The following is a 22,621-nucleotide window of genomic DNA, read 5'->3' on the forward strand; positions in this document are numbered from 1 at the left end:
TATTTACATTGTCATATATTGGGAACTAATGATGGACATATACAGGTTGCTGGACTGGATGTTGCTGACAGATGCTTATGGAGCAGATCATATATGGTGTATGATAGTTGCTGATGACTATCATGGTCTTGTTTAGATCTTTGGTCTTTGTTATAAATTTCATGTATATCATTTAATGAAAAGGTCATATAAAGGCCCATAATATGTCTTTGTCTGTCATACTCTTTTAATGAGTCCTTTTTGGTCATATGATGTAATTTGTACCCCCACTATGCATGGGAAGGATGATGTAATAATTGCTATATTTCAGTCATGTATAAACAATTGGTATATCCCCACTTGGTTGGGTAGATGAGTCAAATTTGGTATATCCCCACTTGGTTGGGAGATTGATGTATGTATAAGTCATTGGTGATAGGAATTTCATACTCACATAGTTGAGTTATAGAGTCATGTTATTCTTTTTGAAAATATATTTGCAGACTCTGCATGTGCTCAGAGGGAGCATGGATGGTATAGTGCATCTCAGTGTGTACAAAGGGGGATTTTAATCAGAGAATTCAACATGTGCCTAGGGGGAGCATGATCAATGTTTATATTCAGTTGTTCAGATATGAAAGTCTTCATTTTGGTTAGCCCTTTGCCCTTGATATCAAAGGGGGAGATTATCTTGGTCCGCCCTTTGCCCTTGATGTCAAAGGGGAAGAGTATTTTGGTGTTTCTTATTATCTATAAACAGTTTCTACAGCTTGCAGTAATCAACACCAACATGGTTGCCATCAAGTCCAAAGGGGGAGATTGTTGGCATTCTGATAGATGTGTTGTACTTGATGGCAACCCACTTGTAGCAGAACAACTCACTTGTATATGGTAACTAGATGAATCTACAGGAGAGATATCAGATGTGACAGAATGCATGGGAGTTCAAAGGAATCATTTCAGAATTAATATGGAAAATTACACTGTAACAAGTCTATTCAAAAGTAACAAGACATTGGTATAGAAGAACATGAAGATGGAACTTAGGTCTACTAATCATAATAAAGAAAGTAAAGGAAAAGGTTAATGTAAAGCAGTTTAAGAAGTATACGCAGGTCCACTTAGTCAAAACAATGTATGCACGCTGGTCCATAGAACAAAATGAACTTATATGTATACACGCACTCCCACAGAAGGAAAATAGCGTACATGTTGGAAAACCAAGGTTTTGGTCCAAGGTATTTGATTTGAGGTATTTGATCCTAAGTGGTTTTGGTCCAAGGTATTGAAAAAGACCTAAAACTATATAAGGATGAGAAGATCAAAGGGATAAGTGGATAAGTAATGAATATCTTATGAAGTGTTAGATCAAAACAAATATGCATGTAATGGGTTTCTAATGCTTTGCTTGATCTAGACAAAATATACACCTGAGCATTTGATGATGGATGAGATCTAATGATCGATCAGGATCATAATGACTTATCATTATGTGCTCTAATAATGGATGGGCTAGATCTGATTGCTAACACATGGTTTATCCTTTATATGTAATGATTTGTCTATGTCTAAAGTCGGGAATTGCAGCGAAGTTATAAGTATTTGCAGATCTATACACTGTTTCACTTTGGTGAAGGTGCGCATACACGCTGGTTCGACTCTTCCAAGTAGCGTATGCAAAAGAAAACCTGATGTTCAAGGATGATTGATCGATTAGATCAATGCTGATGTTTTACTGCTATCTATCAATGAAATCTTCTTAGATCTGAAAGTAAAACTGAATGCATAAAGAGTTTGTGTCTCATTGATTAACTGATTGAAAAATAAGGGTGATCCTTGTTGCTATCTGTTTAGAACTCGGTAATATGACAGTAGATCTTCAGAATGTCATTGATTGGTACAATTTGTGGTTCAGATGTTTTATGATTCAGTATCTTTAGAGGTATACGCAGGTTGGGCAAAAGGAAGTAGCGTATACATGCATGTTTGCTTCATTAAAGGAGCATATACATTCTGACACGTCTTTTGAGGTTACAGTTAGTTCTAGTTGTTGATGCATTGTTCTGGGTTCATATTTGTGTATTGGTTACAGTGATCTGTCTGTTCCAGTTGATTGGTTGAATTTGATTAAGTTTGAATGAATGGTTGATTCAGTTGTGTCAGAGGTTCAGTGATTGTTTGATTCAGTTGTGTCAGAGGTTCAGAGGTTTCCATGATTGATTGTTTCAGTTATATCAGAGATTGATGATTGGGTTTCAGTTATATTAGAGATTGATTGGGTTTTAGTGATTGGTTGATGCAGATGTATTTGATGGTTGTATTGCAGTGGTGATTCATTTTGAACTTCAATGTTACTAATGGGTCAAGCATAAAAAGTTAATGAAATGTGGCCTTCATATTGTAGTATTGTCTACTAGGAGTATCTAGTGTGAAAATTTATGAAACGTGGTCCCTGAAGGATACTAAAGGTTGGAGCCTTCAGTGAAGAAGTCGAAGCTTCCTGCCAGTAGTGGATGGTGATTTGATCAGAGGGTTGCAGCTCCCTTCTAGTCGCAGCTGGAGAATGAGTGAAGGTTGTAGCCTTTTGTAGCTCGAAGCCTACGTATTAGTAAATATATCGGCTAGTACAAGAACTAGGGGGTTGTAGCTCCCTTCTAGAAGAAGCTAGAGAACGAGAGAAGGTTGTAGCCTTCTGCAAGTGGGTGTCTGCGTACTGGTATGAGCCTACACTAGTACAAGATTGTAAACAAATTTTCTTATTATTAAAAAAGACAGACGACAACACCGGGTGGTTTTCACCCACATTGGGTTTCCACCTTAAATCTTGGTGTTCATGTGTTGCTTGTGTGATGGTTTATTCTATTATTACTGCACATGGTTATTGTTTAATGTTTAATAAAGTACTGATGCACTGATTAAAGATCAACATATGATGAATTAGCTGAATCATAAGTTCACTGGATATACGCTAGTTGCCTCAAGAACAGTTGTGTGCACATGCGAGTTCTCTTCACTGAAGTAGCGTATATAAATCTGATTATGGAAATGAAAAAGTTATTGATTTGTAAATATTGATTCACCGCCCCTCTCAGTATTATTTCCAACGCACTGCCTATTCCACATAATGCCCATGGATGCATTTGTCTACTTCTTCCACTCCAGCGCTTGATCCCACCTTCAATGCCTTGGCCCACTCAAATATAGAATCATATCCATTCTTGGAAAGGTATTAAATACATATTTAGATTTATTTATGCAAGGGTGCTTTCTTGTAAAATTTATTAAATTATTATTCATCATTTGTATATTTTTTAATATGTTATCTACATTTTAATTTTTTTGAGTGAAGTCGATGTAATATACCCTAACCACACCATTGAATATTGAAACTTCATGTTAGTTTTCCATTATTTATTTGTATAGCTTCCACCATAGAACTATTTCTTTATTGTACATTGTGAACTATCTGTACCACTACAACTTCACTATTAGTTACACTTTTATAAAACTATGAGGTATTCATATCCTTTCATCATCACAACAGCACAACTTATATATTAGACACTATATTATCATATATAGTAATCATCAAAGTCATATATATCACCAAATTAAAATCCATGTAGTTTTGAGAATTTCAAGATAATTTGATCATACAACAATGATTTTTTTTTTTCTTCTTGGTAAAAACTAATTCTATTAAGAGGAAGTATGGTACAATATGAAGATACAACCAAGAGAAGCAAGAAAACAGGCAGCCAGAAAGGATTGACTATCCACCTCGGCCCCTTGGAGAAAACAAGAAGAGAACAGTGCTAAGCAAGAAGTAACAAGAACAGAACAGAGGATTCTACCCAACGTGGGTAGAATCAACTATTCGGTATTTTTTTCCTTTCTTTTTGCCAACTTTGACCCAATCAAGATGAATCTGCTGAGCTGGCATGATTTACAAACTGAGCTGGGCTGACGGAGAGGACTCCTTGTCTGAATCCGAGGGAGAGGACTCATGAATTCTTTTCTGTGAGTTTGGTGGGACAGTAGATTCCTCAGGACCAGTCGAGGGCGGATCCTGTGCTGACATTGCTTCCATTCCTTCCGCATCGCCTTCCTCTTCATCTGAGCTGGAATCAATATCATCCATGGGAGGAGGATCATGAGGTTTCCAGCTTTTGGATTTCGGCCTAGGATTGGCTTTCTTCTTTTGGGCAGGGATCGAGGGACAAGAGCTCTGAAGGTGCCCTGTGTGATGGCAATTTCGGCAGCGAAAGGCTGTGTTCTCGTAATCTAGGGTCTGAGTGCAATGGAAGTCTCCAATTTTGAGAATAATCTGATCAGGTAGGCCTTTGCTCATATCTATTTCTGCACAAATTCTGGCGAAGGTGTATATATCTTTTTCCCCTCTGGAGGTGTCTGTGGTTAGAAAGCGTCCTAGAGTATCGCTGATTCCTTGGAATACAGCAAAGTGCCATAGATGCGCCTGGAGATTAGGAAGTCTGACCCAGATGGGGAGCTTAGTGATGATTTCTGTAGAAGGATCAAAATATGGGAACCAAGGGGTGAGGAATAAACCTGCTGAGCCCGAAAACCATGGGCCTTCAGTTAATGTTTTTTGGTAGTCTTCACTGAAAGCAAATACTACAATGAAAAAACCCTTTGAGCAGAGAAAAACCTTGCAGTTGTTGGTCCAGTTAGAGTGAATCCATTGGTAGAGATCCGCTGTGCGTGGCCATAGCCCATTGAACCTACATATAATGGCATGCTCTGCATACTTTTGGATTTGCTCATCCAACGTAGGATGCATTATTTCAATGGAGGGGGTTTCTTCCAGTTTTTCCACCAAAAAAGGTTTGGGAGCCTGAGCTGGTGGAGCTGTTTTCTTGGGCCTCTGAGCATGGACAACATCTTTGTATGAAAAAGCCGCAGCTGAAGATGACTGTCCAACAGCTCCCCCTCTCAAACGAAGGGTAAAAATGATGGAGGCATTTCTCTTAATGCTGTAAAAAGAAAGGGGATAAAGATCGTCAAGTTGTTTACCTTCGTGGAGGAGACATTGAGAAGCAAAGGGAATCCCCAGCCTAAATTCCAAGATTCGCTTGAGGTCCTGCACTAGATCCGAAGAGCTTACCCATTGTAGCAGAGTTTTGCCAGAAAGGAGCACGATCTGGATCTGGAACGAGGCAGAGTGATCAGACTGCTGCTTTCCACTGCATATATTCTCCATAGAAAAAGGGGCTGTCACAATTCTGGGCACAACCTCTGCTAGACGGAGAAGAATAGCATCGGTTTGATTTGGACCTGCGACGAGAGGCGGCAGAGCCAAGGGAATATGGCACGACAACGATTTTGTCTTTGTACCTGCGGATATCGCCTTTGAAGACATCAGGCCTGACCCTGAAGAGCCTTCACTTTCTAGCTTCAAACCCTCGTCGACGAATCCTCCCTCGTCTCTTATCCACTGCACCAAATCTCGCACGTCTGGGCTCAACCCTACGCCCTTCATGTCGTAAAATATCCTGACAGCCTCTTCGGAGCACCCATTCTGTGCATACCCACAGATCATCGCACCCCATGAAACCTCGTCTCGCTTCCGCATTTTGTCAAACACTTGCTGTGCATCCGCCATATTCTGGCATTTTGCATATATGTCAACTGGCGCACTCCCGGCCAAAACCTCACGCTCCAATCCAGCTTTAAAGACATGGGCGTGGATCGGCTTTCCTTCTTCAACCACTGCTATGCCGACAGAGGCTATCAGAACATTTCCGAACGTGGACTCGTTCGGCATCGGGCCCCCCCACTGCATTTGGCAAAAATGTTTGAGGGCCTCGCTAGCGTGCCCCTGAAGTCCAGTCTTGATAATGTGGGCATGGATCTGTTTACCCCGAGCCAGGGCTTTGGCGGCGGTGCATCTCTTTAGCATAAAAGCATAGCTGTTGGAGTCTAGGAAAACACCGTCTGCCATTTCCACACCCTCAAAAATCTCATTGCATCGTGACCAGAATACGGATACACCATGAAAATAACGCAGAAAATCGTTGTGTACAGATTCGACGTGGTTCTGTTGGAGGTGGTAACCGGAAAGCAACCCATCGACCCGACCATTCCCAAAGGCGTCCATTAGGTGGAGTGGGCGCGAGACACAATGCAGAGCTCGGCTTCTGTCTAGTTCCATACAACAATGATTTAAACTAAACAAAATTGATCAAAAAATTCTAAGAAATTATTAGGCAACACAAAGATTAATTCTACATTAAATAAGCTTGAAAAACAATACAAATAAGTAGATACTTATATAAACAAATGATAGATGATCTAACAAAAAAAACAAGAAAATTAAAACCATAATAATTTAATGTACATAATTAAAGAATTAATAAACTCAATAAAATAGTAATAAGTAAAATCAAAAAACATTTTTACATTTAAAAATAACAAACTATCGTTAAAATAAAATTTAAAAAAATAATACTCATTCATAGAAATAGAGTCATATTTAACAAAACTAAGCTAGATGCTTGGAAAATGATTTAGGAAAAATACAATATCAATTAAAAAAATCTAGCATTAATATATTTATAACTCTACCCTATCATTCAAATGTATAACAACTTAATCCATTCATAAAAATTCAATATAATCCATCAATAAATCATATTTCTATATAAATTAAAATACATGCATTTCAGCCGACAAAATACACATACATTGTCGTGAATTTTTATGAATCTCATAAAATAATCGATACATCATAATCAAAATAGGAGAATCCATAAAATAATGGAAAGTAGTATATGTCGAAATAAAAGAATGTATACATTATAATGAGAATAGGTGAATCCATAAAATAATGGAATGGAGCATATGTCCAAAGATGTTTCCTAAGATTTAACGAACTCAACCCTAACGTCGTTTTGGAGTGTACTTGCTAACAATTCGTCCGTTTATTGGTTGCGTAGGTCTTGCATTCTTTTCGAAACCCTGCAAAATACAATTAATTGAAGATCAGAATATTAATGATTCGTATTTATCACAATATCAATTCATATATGAATCATAAGTTTTTATTAAGTTGGAATTAAAGATTTTTCTAAATTAAAAATTATAATATCCAAAGGAACGTCAAACAATCATTTAAACATTTTTTTATAACTTTATATTTTGAAATTCTAAAGCTTCACGTTAAAATTAATAGTTTTTTTTTTCTTTTTTTCTTAAATCTAGGTGAAATTTTGATTTATATTATTTAAACTAGTTCTTTTATTGTATATATAGATTTGGCACTCTAAAAACTCCTAGGGTACTTATTGTACAAGGGTTACACATCAAACTTGTGATTTCAATGAATTCTTGCCAGATTTTAGAAAAATTAAGCTAAAAAAATCCACAGGAAAAATTTCAAAAAACCACACTAAAGACAAATGGAAAGAAAATTATACCCCAAAAATCATATTAAAAAATAAACATTAAAATAAATCAATAATCAATCATTTTTTTAATTATTATATTATTATCTAATTTTAAAGTCAAAATTAAACCATACACTAAATTGATATATACAACTCCTTTATTTATGAGAAAACAATAAAACCAATTCCCGACAGTTATTTGACTACTAAATACATTTCCTAATCATAAATTATTTGACTACTATATACATTTCCTAATCCTAAATTAATAATTATTAAATGTTAATTTTACAAAAACACATGCAGCCAGCGAAAGAATTCATCTGTCTTAACTTTTTTTCAAAACCAATCTTCACACAAATTTTAAACTAATTTATTTGCCTTCGTAATATTTTTTCAAACATAAAGATCCAAAATCAAATGAGAAATCCCGGGTTAAGTATATCACAAACTGTTAACATTGTAACATTATTCAGTTAATAGCAAGCATGAGAGAGAAAACCCAGTACGTACATCATTCACAGCGTCTTGCAGAGCCTTCACTTGGTCTTTCGAGACTGTCCTTACCTGCACAGGGTTTAGTGAAAAAGCATCAGGTCACAGGGTCGATACTCATGGACGCAGATGTGTGTTTAGGGGGTCGATACTCATGGACGCAGATGTGTGTTTAGGCGATAAGGAGACAGGCGATGAAAATACCTCGTCAATCACGCTCCAAATGACTCCCTCCGTGCAAGGAGGAGTCGTCAAAGATCCCGTATACCGGTAATATTTCCTGCTATCGAATTTTATGTCATTTGGATTCACCAGGCCCAGGGGTTCCTGCGGCGGTTTCATATCCGCAATCGACTTGATTTCATCCATTAACTGTTCATTATACCCAAACATTGTGAGCATTAAAACATAATCGCCTCCTAATCTGCTAATGAGGCAAAATGACATTTGTATACAAATATACCTCTGCCAAGAAAGTGTCAGGCCCGCCAAACTTGTAGAGGATTCCAATCACGGCAATTTCACCGTCCTGCGCTTGGTGCACGATATGGATTTCTAAGGGATGCCTGTTTCAATGCAAAAACCTTTAGAAATGCCCAAATAGTAGAGTATAATTTAGTGAAGCAAAGATTGAAAAGAGGATTTTGAGATTCTACTTTTGTCCATCAATAGTGTGCTCGGCCGGGGTGTGCCAATGGCTTTGACGCAGTGTGAATCTTTTCCCTTCTATCTCAACACCGCCGGCGCCTTCCGACCAGTTCACCTGATGCAATATAGCCATAGGTGTAAGAGAGAATCGAAACCGAAACGTTTAGATGGAAAAATCGTTAAAAGAAGAGAGAATCGAACCCGAATCCTTTAAATCGAAAAAGCGTTAAGAGAAGAGGGAATCGAGTCAGAAACATTTAGATGGGAAAAGCGTTAAAAGAAGAGGGAATCGAACCCCGAAACCTTTACATGGGAAAAGCGTTAAAAGAAGGTTTCGCTTACTGACCATGATGTCGTGACCCCTGTTCATAAGGGTTGTTTTTCCAGGGTAATAGAATCTGCGGAGCCTGCCCGGTCCGGAGAGATTAAGGCATGTCTCTTCACCACATCGATGGGAGACTGATGCGTGCCGTTCCCGCAGGCCTTCCATTCCTCCTTGAGCTCCCCCCAGTGCTCAGGCCCATTGGGACCCTCTTTATACTCGAACTCACTCTCATCCTCTGTTCGTCAATGCAACAAAATCGAGTTTCAGATTAATCTCTGCAAAATTCTATATGAAGATTTAAAAAAACACAGTTATGAAGGATATGTGACAAATTACCAACTTCTTGAGTTCGAACCCTGGCGATGAAGAGGATCAGGGCAAATGCAACGAATTTTGATATTACATGTCGCGCCATAGTAAGGAAGCGAAACAAATAATGGGCGGGACAGTAGAAGGTTTGGGTAAACAGAAGCAAAATAAAGAAAACGAAATAACATAAAAGCTATACACTGAAGCTTACCTGGTAGTCTGTTGGCTTCCCCAATTGCCTTGCCTGCTATTTATTTCTTAGTTTGGCAGCAGAACGCGCTGGCGTGGAATGCGATTCGGTGTGAAAAATAATAAAAATAATAGAATTTCCTGCAACATTCGTCAGTGACTGGGTCGTCTCGCTCTGCTAAGGAGAGGACAAAAGAAATACAGTTTCGAGAAGGAAATACAAAGTTGGTAGAGCTTTCAAGTCCTCAATATCAATATCAGTTGTATCGTGGAAAGGACTTTGCGCCACATAAATATTTCAGGCACTTTCCAATCTGCCGGATTTGTTCTTCCCGGCACCCATACCTAAATGGAATCATGGGATGGTATGTGAATTCAGGTTAACATGATTTAGTGCAGGCCTCGTCATTACAATTTAAGTTTCAGTGTAATATCTTCTGGTTCACGTTTTTTATGATTTATTTCGTTGAGGTGAGAGTAGGAGCCTTTTCAAGTAACATTTTCAATCAGTAATTTTTCGTCGAAGATTTCTCAACTTACGCATGTTGAATGAACTCTTAAAAGGACATTAAAGTGGTATCGTTGATGTAACGTGGAGGTTGAAGAATTGTTCTTTGAGAGGAATTTTTTCGTCGAAGATTTCTCAACTTACCTATGTTGAATGAACTCTCAAAAGGACATTAAAGTGGTACCGTTGATGTAACGTGGAGGTTGAAGAATTGTTCTTTGAGAGAGATTTTTAATTGTTGAGATTTTCTATTTGGAGTAAAATAGGCAAAAATCTCTGTAGGTGACAACAATAGAAATTTAGTTCCTAGATTAGCTCCATGTTGTTGGGAGATGATTAATGCCTCCTATATTTGATGTGAGTGAGTTAATGAGGAGGTTAGATTCTCTTTGCTATATAACAGGCAACCATTCGGATTGTTTGCTATGAGGGTGAGAGTTTTGTGAGGATTTCATTTTTGTAATCACCTGTTTGATTAATAAATTGCCGATGCCTATGTTGTGTGGACGTAGCCCAGATTGGTTGGGTGAACCACGTTAAATTTTTTGTGTCTTATTTGCTTGATATATCAGTTGTATATTTTTGTTTAATTTCCGCTATTGGTTGGGTGAACCACGTTAAATTTTTTGTGTCTTATGTGCTTGATATATCAGCTGTATATTTTTGTTTAATTTCCGTTGTGCATTTGATCTCCAACATTAATGTGGAGGTTGTTGTTGGAAAGGTGGAGGAGACAAAACATAAATTCACCCAAAACACATGAGTTGCGGCTCTTTTATTGATCCCATAAAATTTTATTCTTACAATGATTCTGGTGAAGGTTATTTTCGACTAACGACTCGCCTAAAATATCTTGACATGCATACGCACTTAACTTAGTTAACTCACACTCTAAATATGGACTGCATTTAACTCTTCTTCCATCACTCGACTTGACTCAACGCTCAACGCTCAACACTCAACACTCAGTTAACTAGTTCTATAATTTTAGGGAACTCCACATGTGGGAGTAATTACAATTTTTAACACTTCCCCTTAATTACCATTGTATGACTCAACATGACCTAACTATCACACAAACATGCATGTTGGTCTACGTCTCAACTAGGCTTACAATGACTCAAGAGTTTTACAATTTTGCATTTTCTTTTTCTCTGCTTCTAGATTTTATATCCTTGAAATTGCTTCATTCTCCGTTGAACTTTCTTGTTTTAGGCTTTATTCACTTGTTGTTGCTGCAATTTTTCTTTGACTTGTTTTGAACTTGTTCGGAAAAACAATTTGATCTTGTCTACTGCATCTTCCTCTTCAAATATTCGTTCAACTATGGATTGTTGCCATAACATTGCATCTTCAAATTGTCTTCTTTTCTTTTCTTATTGCGCTTCATATTTGTGACTTTCTTTCTGCCATATTTCTTGATAGCAAAACCTTATCTCTTCTTGGTTTCAATGTATTCATCTTTGTTTTTAGAAACATCCATATCACTCTTTTCACTTTCGTCATCAGGTAGAGATGTTTTTTTCTGTAATCTGCACATTCAAGATCATTATTCACCATTTCATTCAATTCTTTTATTCTAGTTACTACTTTAAGACTCGCTTCAATTTGTTCTATTGGTTTCTAAATCCATTCTTTAATGAGCTTCAAATTTGCATCAAACTTATTAACAACCTTGCTTTCAACTTCTTTGCCCGTGCTATTCTGAACACCTACATATTAAAAACCAATGTTAAAAAAATCTTTAATATGACTCTCTTCAATGAGAGCTTCCTTCTCTACATCTGCCTTCTTTTCAACTGCATGGAGGTTGTCTTCCACTATTATGTTGTTAGTGAATATTCTCTTCAAAAACTCTTCAATCACTTTATCGTGTTCTTGATCATCAACTACTCCTAGATGACACACTGCTTCATGAGCAGTTCCAACAGCTTCAAATCTTGTTGCTACAGTGGCATCTTTAACCTTCAATGTTTCATCACACGTGGCGCTTATCATATTGCCACAATCAATCCCTGTTTCAAAAAAGAAACCACATATCATTAACATAATGTTCATCTACACTATGATGGGATATCTAAACATGCATGTGCTTATTGTCAATTTCATTGACAATTTCAACTTCACCAAATCCATCAACTATAGTTGGATTCACCAATTCACATATAATTTTGCAGTCATCATTACATATGTCTCATCACAGTGGGATTCACAATCATCTGCATCATCCATGTTACAATGGATTCTTTGAGCATTTATATGCTCTTGCTTTGTTTTACACACAAAGGCTTCTGCTTCTCTCTCTACAATCTTTGTTGCATCTTGTTCATCCATATCCATGCTTGCATAATAGGTTTCAATTTTATGGTCTTGACAACCATCATCCACTTTTGAGTGGAGTTCTCCAAGCTCTGTTTTCCTCTCAGGGTCTTGCTCATCTACTCTCATATCTGCAATTGACTTCTTTTCTTGTGACATAACCTGATGTTGCATGTCACTCCCCTTTGCACCAAATTCTTCTTCCAGGAATTTCCATGCTTGCTTGGAAGTTGCAGCTTTTGCTATCTTACACAAACACTTCTCGTCCAATGCTTGTTTTATAAAATTCAATGCTAAAATATCACATGCTGCATCATATGGGTTATTAGATTCGTACTCAATTAACTTTCTAGCTCGAAGAAAAGTTAACATATTGATAACCCAATATTCACTTGTGAACATAGGAGGTGGTAGAAAATCAAAGCTACACCAATCACCCTCGATTTTTTCTTTGTCTTATGCTATACTTCTCTCAGTTCCTCTACTGCAACGTGAACCTCTCTGACCATGGCAATGGTCTTTACCTCTTCTTTTTTATTTATTTTCTTAATATGCTTTAGTCACGCTTTACGACCCATGACTACAGTCTTTCCTCTGTTTTATAGATTCTTTCCTTATTGCATGAGGTTATCTTCCATATCGCCCCTGAAAAAAAAATGATTTTCAATATGCACTCTCATAAGACACAATCTTCACCCAAAACACTGTCATGCATGACAAAAAAAACTTGCAGATAACAGGATTTTGCAAAGCGCTAAACTCTCTTGTTAAATAAAATCATTTTCTTTTAATTCTCTTCCATTTACAAAAATTTCCTTTATAATATCTTCTTTAATTTTTTTTTGTTAAAAACAAAAACGTTCTATAAAGTCTTTTCCTTTGGAACCCAATTTTGTTTTCTTATTTAAGAATAATTTAAAAAAATATATCCTTTCAAAAAACTTTTGTTTTTTTTAACCTTTAATATATATAAACCAAACCTTTTATTTTGAAGGCCCTTTTTAATAAAAGAGTTTCACCATGTAAAGCATCCTCGTACCTTAACGCTCTTTTTACTTGTTGACTTTTTAACACGTTAACGCGTCTATCGGGATGAGGGCATGCGACTAACGCACTGCACCACGACAAGCTCCAACTTTAGTTTTTTAACGCAACAAAAATAAGTTTAACCCGTGTGCTTCCGGAAATGCGTAAGCTTGTGACTTTTAACACACTGTATATACCCTACAAGGTGCGTTATAGCATTAACCACAAGGAAAAAAAATACCTTGAAATACCTTGTTCTGATACCAATTTGTTGGAAGGGTGGAGGAGACAAAACATAAATTCACACAAAATACACCGACACTTCTATTGATCACACAAAAACTTGATTTTTACAATGAATCCGATGAAGGTTATTTAACCTTTTCCACTAGCCACTCGTCTAAAATATTTTGATATGCACACACACTTAACTTAACTTAGTTAACTCACACTCTAAATATGGACTGCATTTAACTCTTCATCCATCACTCAACTTGACTCAATGCTCAACACTCAACACTCACTAAATTGGTTCTCTAATTTTAGGTAACTACACATGTGGGAGTGATATTATTGTGAAAGGAGGTTACTTTTTTTTTTAAGATATAATTTCAACCTCAGGAGGAGGAATGATTGTTGATTCTCTTTTTGTTTTTATTAGTCTTATAATTGGATCTACAACTGCGAGTTCGGCGTTACAACTTTAAAAAACTATTTGAATTAAGAAATTTCAAGCGTCACCCAATCGCGCCTGCCAATGGTAAGTGGTAGTGTAGCTAATTGAGGTAACATGGCGGTAATTGTTGTTGCAGTTTCATATCTACACCTTTAGTGTGTGTCCATTCACCTGCGAAGGCTTCCACCGGTAACTATTCTAACTATGTTGTGGTTGTCCATTTAGTAGCAACCATCCTCAGAATTTGTGAGCGAAATGATTTGATATCGAATAGTCTTCATTGTTGTTTTGATATCGGTTTCGCTTGTGAGGAACTCTGATTCTGCGACACCGAAATGTTCCCTTTTCCATTTTTCTCCAACATGAAAATGGAACACCAGTGTTGCCACGGTACCGACCTCTTCCCCAGTTGTGAAATACCATGTGAGGAACTTCATACAAATTCTCGACCATTACACCTTTGTCCCAAGAGTTATCAAACATTTCAACAGAGGTATCTCATCAATTCCTACCAATCGGGTGGAGCTTCCACCAAATCTCTGATATTTGTATATATTAGAAACGAAGGCACAGTTTAAGGCCCTGCTTGTTTTATTTAATGCTAATTCTAAAAATCTCCATTAAATAATTAAACATTCTAGAATAATAATTATTAATTTAATATCTTAAATTAATAATTATTTTATTCTAATTTTATAACCTATGATAAAAATTGTATTTTTGGATCATCTAACATTATTGAGTTATATTATGTATTTTTGGATCATCTAACATTATTGAGTTATATTATGGGATCGATCTATTATGACCTAAACTTTTGGAGGCTTCTTGTTTTGAAAATATAAGCATGGGAATTGGGAAATTTTGATTAGTTGTAATCTTGCTCATATGGTTTTCTAATTTTTCTTTCGAGCATCGCATTGATGGTCATTCAATGCCATTTGGAAGCCAAACAACTGACTACAACAATTCGAGTACCCGCAGGTTTCTATGTTCCCCACAAGCTTTCGCCGATTTTTCCACATTGATTACAAATCTCGAGAAAAGTTTGTCAGTAGAGGATTCACATGTAGTTGTATTCAGAGGATCTTACGACGGGAGTAAGTTGAAATATTTTGTTGAACTGTGATCCTAATATTTATAACTTCAAGTACTAATGATGTAATCACACTTACAAAAGGAAATTTAATGACAAATTCAATTTGTAGTGTTAGTTTCTTGGTTTCGATTGAAATACCCACACATTACAATCAGTGCAGCCTCGTCCTTAGCATTGAGTTTGTATTTCGATAATATCACACCACCATAGAGTTTCAACAACAGTATGTTTTCAAGACTTCAAGGTATAAATTTCCTTATTATGAAAAAGTCACACTTTTGAGAGGATTTTTAAATCCATTTTAGGTTTCTTGTTACACATTCTTAATTTTGCATGGGAGAGTGAAAGTGAAAATTTCTTCAAAGTGATCAAAGGTTCCTGGAATGTTATAGATAACTTGACATACTCCGGACGGCCTAAAATCTCTGAGAAATGTGCTCAGATTTGCAGGTAACAACATTGACTCTTTATTAAATTCATGCCATAGTTCCATGTATCACAATACATGTGACTGGTAGGACCATGAAATTACATGTAGTCTGATGTATGTTTTAACATAAGAGACCTTCCTTGTTAAAGATCAAATTGCGATAATGATACTGTTAAGAATGTGGATGGGTGGTTCTATGATGCTTACTACACTAAATCCATGACAAATTATCCATTTCCGACCAACTTTGTTCAGCATTTGCTAGCGTATCTCATGGAGCAAGTGAATGCAACACCCCTTTTACATAAATACTGTATTCGTTTTGTTTTTTAAAGAAGTTTGCAGGAATTTGAATAGTGTACAATTTGAGTGTTTGAGAATTATTGAAATCACTAAATCCATGTATGTATTAAAAAATAAATTTTAAACAAACATTATTTCATCAATTTTTTTTTTGCCAATTCCAACTAAAACTTAAACACCATCTTTGTTAATTTGTATTAACATAATTCATAAATAGCGGCTAAGTGATTATAATTTATTTATATTACTTTGTTGTCCCCTGTAACCACAGACCTGCAAGGCTATAAATAATCCCTCTCGCAGTATAGCCCTCTTAAGTCAATTATACAATGCGGTAAACGTTTCTTATAGTTACACTACGGAAGTAGTTTTTTTAACCTCGTGTTGATTGTGGATTTTGGGATGCCACAGACATGAGCGAAATCAATTAATTGATTTGACCCATGTCTCACTGATCCTTGAATATTCTGGGGATCCGCAACTCAGGGGTGATGCTCATGGAGATGATGACTACCAATTTCAGGTTGATGGTTACCAATTTCACATTGAATAATGCGTTAGAAAATTTTACAAGGCAAGAGGAGAGGAGTCTGGCTTAAAAATCGATTGCGGCAAATTCAAATTTAGTTGCGGCAAGGATATCACAATTTAATTGAAATAGAAATTTAACGCACATCAAAACAGAGTAAAACCAAAAAGGTTGTGGAAAATCTACTCATGAAGGTTTAAAACCATATCGCAACAAACCATGCTTTAGATTATATTTGAAAACATAGTAAAAACACAAAAACATACTGTGATTTAAGCTTCATTAGGGTTGCAGAGTAACTATTTGTAAAACTCCCTAACACTGGTTTTCATGTTCTCATGTGGCCACCAATATTTCCTCCACGATTTTCTCGTCGCTACCTCTCAGACATACACACTCACTCCTCTCTACTTGCTCAATCATGCAAATGACTTTTACATTCATATTTATGAAAACATACAAATTTGACATTAATACATGACATAGCAAATAATTAATAGACAACATGAGCGATTTTACATAATAAATGGTTTTTTGAACTTGCAGTTTCTATGGAGTGTGGTTAACAATGGCAGAGTAAATGTTTGCCCATACCTATTTACCAATAAGTACCTTAAACTCTTTGCTGTGTTGCGGAATGGTAAACCATGTACTTCTGCTCAAACTTTAGTCCTTCCACCTGCAAACAAAATTGCAACCTGCAAAAATACTTTTGACAAGTATGGTTGCTGTCATAGTGTTTAACGCGATGGTTAGGATTAACATTTCCAACACTCCCCCCTAATCACAACTGCCGCCATTGACAATTACCAAACAATCTCTGACATAAACAAAACTTCACGTGCCAATGACTTTGTGAAGATATCAACAAATTGTTCGTGTGACCTGCAATGTTGCAACACAATTTCATCATTGTTAATCAACTCTATGATAAAATGATATTTAGCATCAATATGATTGGTCCTCTTGTGAAAGACATAATTCTTTGACAATTCAATTGCAGAAGTGTTGTCACAGAAAATAGTTGCCATTTCCTCTTGGTTGTGGTGAAGATCCCTCAACATCCTTCTCATCGAAACTGCCTGACACGCTGCTGTTGTTGTGGCGAAATATTAAACTTCTGCTGTCCACAATGACACTATTGGCTACTTCTTGGAGGTCCATGAATGGCTTCAGAACCTAAATGAAAAACATATCCTGACATGCTTTTTCTGTCATCGACACTTCTGCCCAATCACTGTTAGTGTAACCAACCAGCCTGAAATCATCTGTTGCGACGTACAAAATACCATATTGTTTTTTCCCATTCACATACCTTAGGATACTTTTTGTTGCTTCCCTATGTGTTTCCTTGGGTGTCTCCATAAACCTCGACACCACACTCACTGCATACGTTATATCCGGCCTAGTGGTGGTCAAATACATCACGCTGCCTATCATGCTTTTGTATAATGTCGGATTGACATTGTTGATGCAATATTCTTTGCTCAACTTCAAACCCATGACAGTTGGAGTTGGTGCAAGCTTGATGTTCTGTAGATTAAACCTCTCTAAAATGTCTGCCACATACTTTGCTTGAGAAATAAAAATTCCATTTTATGTTTGCTTCACTTCTATGCCCAAAAAATCTTAACAACCGCAAGTCAGTGATTTCAAGTTCACTTTTCATGACTTCTTTGAAATCAGCGATGAGAAAATCATCATTGCCTTTAAAAATAAAATCATATACATATAAGACAACGATAAGTATCTTACCGTCACTCTCTTTGATGTAGAGAGTAGGCTCACCGTCAAATTTGTCGAAACCACTGTCCAACAAGTAAGCATCTATCCTGTTATACCATGCACATGGTGTTTGCTTAAGCCCATAAAGAGCTTTCCTCAACCGATGCACTTTGTCTTCTTTGCCTTCAACCTCATAACTAGGTGGTTGCACAACATACACTTCTTCTTTCAGCACTCCATTAAAAAACGTTGATTTTACATCCATTTGATACACTTTCCATTTATGGTGTGCGGCAGTCGCCACAACTGTACACATTGTCTCCATCCTCAAAATTGGCGCAAATGTATTCGCATAATCTCTTCTATGTTGTTGCTTGTAGCCTTTGACAAGTAGCCTTGATTTATGCCTTTCAATCTTATTATCGACATTGCTCTTGGTCCTATAGACCCACTTCTCTCCAATGACTTATTTTCCTTGCAGAGGGTTCACTAACTCTCATGTGTCATTCTTTTCTATTGCTCCTATTTATTCCTCCATTTCCGCAACCCATTTTTCTTCTTTGAATGCATCCACAAAATGGATTGGGTCATCTACATGACAAAATAATGCAAATAAGGAATTCAGACTAGCATTACTATCAACTTCATCTTTCTCATAAATTTCATTTAAATTTCTAAATTTTGGTCTTCTTGTGCTTGCTGAAGATGGGCTTGACATGTCACTTGGTGTTGCGCTTTACAATGTGCTTGGAGAAGCACTTTCTTCATGGGTGTTACACACACTCCACAACACATGCAAGTTCATAAAACCATTTATTATGTAAAATCGCCCATGTCGTTTATTAATTATTTTCTTTGTCATGTATTAATGTCAAATTTGTATGTTGAGATAAATATCAATGTAAAATTAATTTGCATGGTTGAGCAAGTAGAGAGGAGTCGAGTGTGTAAGTCTGAGACCATTATGCAACACATCATAGAGTTTAAGGTACTTACTGAATTTTGGTAAATAGTCATCGAAAAATATTAACTCTGCGACTGTTACCCATACTCCACAACACCTGCAAGTTCATAAAACCATTTATTATGTAAAATCGCCCATGTTGTCTATTAATTATTTTCTATGTCATGTATTAATGTCAAATTTGTATGTTGAGATAAATACAAATGTAAAATTCATTTGCATGGTTGAGCAAGTAGAGAGGAGTCGAGTGTGTAAGCCTGAGAGGTAGTGAGAATAAAATCATGGAGGAAATATTGGTGGGCGCATGAAAACTAGTTTTACGGAGTTTTACAAACAGTTACTCTGCAAGCCCAGTGAAGCATAAATCGCAGTAAGTTTTTGTTTTTTACTTGGAGTTGTGGCCTTCATTTATCACGTGAATGTATTTTCCTATGTTTTGAAATATAATCTAAAGCATAGTTTGTTGTGATATGGTTTTAAACCTTCATGAGTAGATTTTCCGCAACCTTTTTGGTTTTACTCTGTTTTGTTGTGCATCAAAATTTTTGTTTCAATTAAGCTTCTGTGTAGTTGCGATATCCTTGCCGCAACTAAAGTTGACTTTGCCACAACCGATTTATTAGATAGACTCCTCTCCTATACCCCTGTGAAATTTTCTAACATGGTATCGGAGTGGGTTAAACTTTGTTAGTGTAAAAACAAGTGTTTTTACTAGCAATTAAAAACTGTTTTCAGGGCATAATGTTTTGAGCGTATTTACCAGCAGATAGAAAGTTTTTTTTTATTCTCAGAAATGGCAACATCAAGCACAAGCTTGAATAATCCTCAAATACCTCACTTTAATGGAAGAAATTATGATTATTGGGCTATTACAATGAAGGCCCTATTTTCTTCTCAAGACATTTGGATTTGGTGGAAAATGGTTTTCAAGAACCAGCTAATGCAACAGCAGACAATGCCTTGTCTCAAGAAGAAAGGGATTTGTTGAGGGACAACAGGAAGAAGGATGCAAAAGCCTCTTCTACATTTTTCAAGAAGTGGATGAAAGTCTTTTCCCAAGGGTTGCAGCAGAAATGAAGTCCAAGCAAGCATGGGACACCCTCCATACAACCTACCAAGGAATGGAAAAAGTCAAGACAACAAAAATGCAAATGTTGAGAAGAGATTCTGAAACACTTTGTATGAAAGAGTCTGAGAATGTAGACTCATTTTTCACACATGTAATAGGGTTGGTTACTCAAATCAGGTCTCATGGTGAGACACTTGAGGAAAGGAGAATAGTTGAGAAAGTTTTGAGAAGTTTGCCAACAAGGTTTGATGGCATTGTTGTGGCCATAGAAGAGACAAAGGATCTCTCACAGTTCTTAGTGGATGAGCTTCATGCATCAATGGTTTCTCATGAACATAGAATGAATAGAGAAGCAAGCTCCTCATTGGAGCATACCTTCAAGACACAAGTTTCATTTGGTCAAGGTCGAGGCAGAGGAAGATCGTATGCTAGAGGAAGATGAAGAAGCCCACATAGAGGTGGAAGAAGTAGCCCTTCAAGCACAAGTGGAAGGGACAAAAATCAAAATCCAAGTCAAGGCCTAACCAAAAATCAAGCACAAGGTTATAGGTATGATAAATCTCAAGTTCAATGTCATTACTGTAAGAAGCATGGTCATTATGTAAATCAATGTAGAAAGAAGCAATATGACATTAGTAAAAATCCAAGTGTAAATTTCACAAAAGAAAATCAGAACCATGATAGCATGTTTTTAGCTTGTAATGTAGCACAAGAAAAACAAAGTGATATATGGTATGTAGATTCAGGGTGTAGCAACCACATGTTAGGGTACATAGAAATGTTTTCCAATATAGATGAAAGTGTGAAATCTGAAGTGACATTAGGGACTGATAGCAAAGTTTCTGTCATTGGTAAAGGAAGAGTTAATATCCTAACAAAGAAGGGGGAGAAGAAGTACATCTCAGATGTTTACTTTTTTGCTGGTCTGAAGCATAACCTCATAAGCATTGGACAGCTCATGCAAAATGGTTACAATGTCTTCTTCAAAAATGATGTGTGCACAATTTTGGATAAGCCTCCAAGCAGACAACTGATTGCAAAGTTTCAGATGACAAATAATAGAATGTTTCCCCTAAAGATAAGATTAGAATTGAAGGAAGAAGGTGCACAAGCACAAATATCAATGAATTTAGAAGAGAATGAAAGAAATGTCGCAATTGTCACACAAGTAAACTATCAAGAAAAGGTCAAAGATGAAAATTGGTTATGGCATTTTAGATTTGGACATCTCAACTTTGGAGGTTTGACTTTGCTGCATAGGAAAAGCATGGTGAAGGGATTTCCACTCATAGAAAAACCACACAACCTATGTGAAGGATGTATCTCAAGAAAGCCACATAAAGAGATATTTCTAGCGGGAAATTCAATAAGGGCGAAGGCACCTTTGGAGATTGTCTATTCAAATTTATGTGGACCAATGCAAACACCATCAATTGGTGGCAGCCATTGTTTATTGACTTTCATAGATGACTACACAAGGAAGACATGGGTCTATCACCTAAAATAGAAAAGTGAAGTGTTTGAGTGATCCAGGTGAATATTGGTGGCCACCCGCCAATTCCAATTGGACCCCCACCATTGCTTCTTTCAGTTTTTCAATTTCCTTAATTGTAGCACACTTTACTATTTTTAGCAGTTTTTCGGGTCCTAAACTTCCGGAGCCATTTTGAAGCCCTAAACAACGTTTTTTTTGGAAATCTACCATGAGCGATATTTTTGTCTAAAATTGTCCTTTCCATCATAGTCCTTGAAGGGATCTTTCCAATGAGTTATCATGCATGTCAAACAGTGATAATATGACCAAGTCACAACCCCGAGAAGTTGGTTGTCCAACTCACCCCAACGGGGCCCATAAATTCTTGGTGTTACATCTCCTCCGGTTAGGGTTTTGGTTGTTTAGGGTTTTCTCTTATTGTTCAATAATAAAAAGGCCCTTGAGCCTCATTGTAAGACAGTTTAGAGGCATGTAGCTGCCACATCTCTTCTCAGAGGTAAGCTACCATCGCCCTAGCTAGTTTGTTTCCATTTCTATTTGTAATCATATTTCAGTATTTTACATTAATGAAATGAAGTATTATTTCCATTGCATCTCTGTGTTTATGGTTATCTCTGTAATCTTTTGCGTTCCTGTTTAAATCTAGATCATTAAGCGCTTTTGCCAATACAAGGCTCTTGTTGAGAAACAAAGTGGACACTACATCAAAGTCTTAAGGAATGACAGAGGTGGTGAATACATCTCAAATGACTTCCGTCGACTTTGCAGGGAGCATGGAATTCACAAGCAATTTAAAACAAGGTATACACCTCAACAAAATGGTGTGGCAGAAAGGAAGACTAGGACCATTATCGAAATGACAAGGAGTATGTTGAACGCAAAGCATTTGCCAACTGATTATTGGGTTGAAGTTGTCACTTTCATAGCGTATATCATGAATAGATGTCCAACCAAAAGCATCTAGAATGTGATTCCTAAAGAGACATGGAGTGGAAGAAATCATAGTGTCACTCACATGAGATTTTTTGGATGTGTGGCATGTGCACATATCCCGAATGAGTTGAGGAAGAAATTGGACAGCAAGAGGGAGAAATGCATATTTGTTGGATACCGGGATGAATCCAAGG

General features: G+C 36.7%; 1 pseudogene across 1 annotated transcript; it reads right to left on the reverse strand.

Annotated features, from left to right (window-relative positions):
- Positions 1 to 6,667: 6,667 nt before the first annotated feature.
- On the reverse strand, positions 6,668 to 9,268 carry LOC149221473 (alpha carbonic anhydrase 7-like; annotated as a pseudogene). Its single transcript, XR_016249654.1, has 7 exons — positions 9,190 to 9,268; positions 8,875 to 9,088; positions 8,537 to 8,643; positions 8,344 to 8,446; positions 8,085 to 8,252; positions 7,899 to 7,952; positions 6,668 to 6,957 (listed from the first exon to the last, which is right to left on the reverse strand). The product of XR_016249654.1 is annotated as an alpha carbonic anhydrase 7-like (transcript).
- Positions 9,269 to 22,621: the final 13,353 nt, after the last annotated feature.

Source organism: Pinus tabuliformis, chromosome Q (genome assembly GCF_031772625.1).
Source record: "Pinus tabuliformis cultivar Carrire ecotype Pingquan chromosome Q, CPIR1, whole genome shotgun sequence".
In the NCBI taxonomy this organism is placed as follows: domain Eukaryota; kingdom Viridiplantae; phylum Streptophyta; class Pinopsida; order Pinales; family Pinaceae; genus Pinus; species Pinus tabuliformis.